The 5,217-nt window shown below is 34.7% G+C and overlaps 1 pseudogene; it reads right to left on the bottom strand.

Annotated features, from left to right (window-relative positions):
* Positions 1-4,586: 4,586 nt before the first annotated feature.
* LOC104981786 lies at positions 4,587-5,002 on the bottom strand (annotated as a pseudogene).
* Positions 5,003-5,217: the final 215 nt, after the last annotated feature.

Raw genomic sequence — 5,217 nt, 5'->3', positions numbered from 1 at the left:
CATCAAAATGAATCTGCCACAGGTATACATGTGTTCCCCATCCTGAACCCTCCTCCCTCCTCCCTCCCCATACCATCCCTCTGGGTCGTCCCAGTGCACTAGCAGTTGATGTATTTAAATAAGGAAACATAAGAGTAAGCATTTCACTTTTTTGGTAGTCATAAAGCTTTAAAAGGAATGGAAGTATCCATTAGTATGCTGCTGCATCGCTTCAGTCATGTCTGTCTGTGTGACCCTATGGACTGCAGACTGCCAGACTCCTTTGTCCATGGTATTTTCTAGGCAAGAGTACTAGAGTGGGTTGCCATGCCCTCCTGCAGGGGATTTTCCCAACCAAGGTCTCCTGCATTGCAGGCAGGTTCTTTATTACTGAGCCACCAGGGGAGCCCCATTCATTAGTATGGAACTGGTTACATTTTTATGTATTTATTATTTATGGATAGTTTTTAAAGCTAATAGTGTCCCATGGAAAACAAGGTTCAAGAAAATATAATTTTGGGAAATTAAATTAAAAATTAAATTATTAAACATGTTATCTATTTATCTATCTGTACACATACATATTAAACACCTTGGGGCTTCCCACATGGTTCTAGTGGTAAAGAAACTGCTTGTCAGTGCAGGAGACATAAGAGCGGCAGTTTCGATCCCTGAGTCGGGAAGATCCCTTGGAGAAGGCAATGGCAACCCACTCCTGGAGAATCCATGGAATAAAGGAGCCTGATGGGCTACACAGTCATAGGGTCACAAAGGGTCACACATGACTGAAGCAACTTGGCACATACTTTAAATGGCTTATGCATCCAAATTCATGATAGTGGTTGGCTTTAAGAATGACTTCAAAGGAATAAGATTAGGAAGCTAAAGTGTAGGAAAATATTTTTTCCATTAAAATAATCTGTATTCTCTGTAATGTCCTATACAGGAGAAGAATCTTGAAAAGAGTGTGTGTGTGTGTGTGTGTGTGTGTGTGTGTGTATATATGTATATGTATGTATAACTGACTGATTTTACTGTGCACCTGTAACTAAGAAAACATTGTAAATCAACTATATGCCTATTTAAAAAAAAATCTCTTATATGTTTCTTGCTATATGGCATTCTGTAAAAGGCAAAACTGTGTAGATGGTAAAAAGATCATTGGTTGCCAGGAATTAGGGGGAGAGAAGGATGAGTAGCTGAACTGTAGAAGATTTTTAGGGCAGTGGAAGTAATGTATATATATATGATGGTGGATACATGCCACCCCTACAGTTGTTCAAAGCCAAGAAAGTATAACACCATGAGTGAAACCTACTGTAAACCATGATTGGTGATAATGATGTGTCAATATAGGTTCAGATCCCTGTATCTTCCTCTCAGTTTTACTGTGAACCTAAAACTACACCCAAAAAGGTCCTTAAAAAATCTGATAAATGTAAATTATATAGGATGATGTAAAATTTGGTTTATAATTTTGAATAAGTATGATTGCTTAAAATGAAATAGAGAGTAAATCACTGATTGACCATTACACTCATCAAACCTTCTAAGAAGCTTTAAGATTCTTGATAGCAATAATATACTCGCTGGCCTTGATGTTTACTAAGCTTGCTGCCTGAGATCTTATCTCTCCCCAAATAGTAAGGGATCTGCTAATGGGCATTTACCATGCCTTTTTCTCCTGCAACTGACTTTTGCTGATTTCAGCTTTTGCTGTTTGGCTTAGGTCTGCTTCATTTCTCATGCATTTCATGGTTGGATGATAGGACATGTGGATATGTGTTTATTGTCAATAAGCTAATTAGAGGAAAACAATCTGAGATAAATATCTAAGTCAGTTCCTGGATAAGACAGTTCTTAGCCAGAATAGGGTTATTTAGATACTCATATTACAAATGTCATACAGATTACAAAAGGTAATTAGGCACTACTTCTGCTAACAACTATTGCTGGAATGTGTGTGTGTGTGTTTTAATAGCTTTGTCCACAGATAAATTATAGACTGTGTCCAAGATAATGTATTTGCACATTTATCAGTGCCTGTTTTCTGTCCGTCTGTTAAAGGCAGCCTCCACTTCATGTTTGTATTCCTCTGTATATATGCTTGTTATGTGACTTTATCTTACATGAACAAAACAAAAAATAAATTTAAGTCTAAATGTACAAATTGAAGGTGCCTCGTTTGTTATTTTGGTCTTCTATGGGGTTTCTTTTTTAGTAGTTTTTAAATAAATATGCCAATCTCAAGTAGAGATTGTGTGAGTGTGAGCCAAGATTTTAGTGATCTGGGTAAATCTGGATGTATGAAACAAAGGAAAAAAAGAAAAAAAAAAAACAGAAGGGATATGATAAGAGATAGATCCAGAGGAGATTTCATAGTTTACTGTCTTCCATTTTAACTATTATACTACTCTACTGAAATTGCACTATGGTAAGCATGATAGTTCTTATAATCTGTGGTATTTAACAAAGGTGATTTTGTGTTTTTTTCCTGCCTGTGTGCGTACTTAATTCCTGCATTACCATGAATTTTTCTTTTAAAAACTCAGAAGAACTATCTTCTTTTTTTGCTTCATTTGGCATTATTTATTTGTCCTTTTAATTATTTCACAGTCCTATAGAGTAATGCAGTTATAAGAAAAATGTATAACTCAGCATCATAGTTTGTCATTGTAAAAATAGCATGAGATACATGACAAGTGAATTCTCAGTAGGACCTTAGATAAACTGAGGGAGGCTTCTGCTTAGCTGTTGTCTGTTTCGTAATTTAAATTCCTCCCACAGTTCTCTAAAGGACAGTAATTTAGATGTATCATTTAAACTACTAGTGTCATACTGTCTTCCCACAATTATTCAAGTTGAAGTGAAAAATTACTCCCCAGCTATTCTTAACCTGATATTTTATCAAATAAAGGAATTTATGGATTGTTCTAGCGAGCATTTAAATAATAAATGAAAAGAATTCCAGATGAATACATTGTCCTTTAAAGTTAGAAGGGTTTCCTTTCTCAGAGGAGCAACTAAGATGCCAAGGCCTCTCTATGTTGACTTATTAGTGTCACCAAAAGGAAGTAAATTGTTGGAAATATAAAGAAAATAGACTTATAGCCCTCATGTGAATTATTCATGCTCAGTAGATATATAACAGTTTCTCTTGAAATGTAAAAATCTGTATATGGAGAGATACTCACATACTGTCACACTCAAATATTATTTGCCCATAAAATATTTCATACTGGTACAATTATGAATAATTAAGAAAATAGAAACTAGGAATCTTAAGAAGGACCAGGCTGTTTCTCACTGGTAAGTAAAAGAACTTAAAAGTAATCTGTGCACTTATCTAATCCATCACTCACATCCTCAACTGATATTTCTACAAGGTTTTCTCTTACGCTTATTTTTCTTTCTCATCCTTTAATATAGAACCGTCAGTAAATTAATAGTAAGAACTGAAATAAACATTTTCAATCAATTAAAAAAAAATCTTTGTTATTAACTAATTTATTATTGATCATCTTATTCCCTCAGTTAGAAGACATTTCAAAGAAACTTTGGAAAAGACAATAGCAGTTTTTCATCAAACTAACACAATTCATAAGACCTGATGATTAAATCCTGCCTGGTCTTTTTCAAATCCAGGAACTAGATTGTATGTTACCTTGTATCACTTATCAGTTTCTTTGGAGAAGTATCAGGTATCCTTGCAGACAAATTGGGCTTTGAGATCAAATGTACCTGGATTGGAATCTCAGTTCTCTCAATGAATGCTCATGTGAACATAGGCAATAATTTCTGATCTTTAAGTTCTCCATCTAGATTTTAGAGGAAAAAAATCTTTTTAATGTTTATAACCTCATTTTTTATTGAGGAATAATTGACATATAACATTAGTTTCAGCATGCAAAATAATGGTTCAATATTTGTGTACATTGTGAAACAGTCAGCACAGTAAGTCTAGTTTACATTGTCACCTTAGTTTCCAAAAATTTTTTTCTTGTGATAATACTACTTTCTTAGCATCTTTTGAATAGGTAATTCAGTATTGTTAACTATAGTCATCATGCTGTACATTAATTCCCCATGATTTATTTACTTGATGACTGAGAGTTTGCAGTTTTGACCCCCTTTACATATTTCTCCCACCACCACCGCCCCCCCCCATCCTCTTGCAATAACCTGCCTGTCCTCTGTATCTGTGAGCTTGGTTTTGTGTGTTTGTGTTTTTGTTTTTAGATGACATACATAAATGAAATCAAACAGTACTTATCTTTCTCTGATTTATTTCACTTAGCATAATTACCTTAGAGTCTATCCATGTTGTTGCAAACAGCAAGATTTCATTATTTTTTTATGACTAATATTATATTGTTGTCAAATGTCTATCCATTCCTCTATTGATGGAGACTTAGATTGTTGCTAGGTCTTGGCTATTGTAAATAATGCTGCAATTAGTAATGGACGTACAGATCTTTTTAAGTTAGTGTTTTTATTTTCTTCGGATAAATACCCAAGAGTTATGCTATTTTTTTTTAAATGGTGCAAGTATGATTTATTAAACTTAGTACCTTAGTACAGGTGCTTAGTACTTAGTACACTGTGCCTTAGTATAGATGCTGAGGTTTGCTGAAGGAGCTCTTAATGTTCAGGCCTGGAGGAAATTCTGCCAATTTTTATTGAGCAGTGACACCAGGAAGTTGACAAGTGGATATTGTACACAATCTCATCTATCGTCCTCATGTGGCCAGCAACCACTACCATGGACTTTAGTTCATCAACTTTGGCCACCATGTTCTTATTCTGGGTCAGCAAGGAAGGGAACTTGTCAGCCTTATTCAGGTCTACACCCAGGATTTGTGGAATCTGCTTGATAAGAGACTCTTGAAGCCAAAAAGGCATCATAGTTCTTGGCCAGCATCTTGACCAATTTCTTATTCTTGTTGAGTTTCTTCAGTGCCTTGTCGTCCTTGTGGGGGATGTCCACAGCTTTGGCCTTATCACAATGTCCCCAAGAACACATATTTTTTAAATCAAATTGTTGATGTTACTATTGCTTTGCTCTTGGATTGTATGAATTGTTTATATATATTGGATATTAACCCATTACCACATATGATATTAGCAAAAATTTTCTCTCATTCGTCAGGTTTCTTTTTCTTTAATTGATGGTTTTTTTTTTTTTTTTTTTCCTGCTGTGCAGAAGCTTTTTTTTTTTATTTTTTTTAAAATTTAATT

This window comes from Bison bison, unplaced genomic scaffold, assembly GCF_000754665.1.
Source record: "Bison bison bison isolate TAMUID 2011002044 unplaced genomic scaffold, Bison_UMD1.0 scf7180017864519, whole genome shotgun sequence".
In the NCBI taxonomy this organism is placed as follows: domain Eukaryota; kingdom Metazoa; phylum Chordata; class Mammalia; order Artiodactyla; family Bovidae; genus Bison; species Bison bison.
Note: the sequence above shows the minus strand (reverse complement) of the source record. Positions and strands in the feature narration are given on the sequence as shown.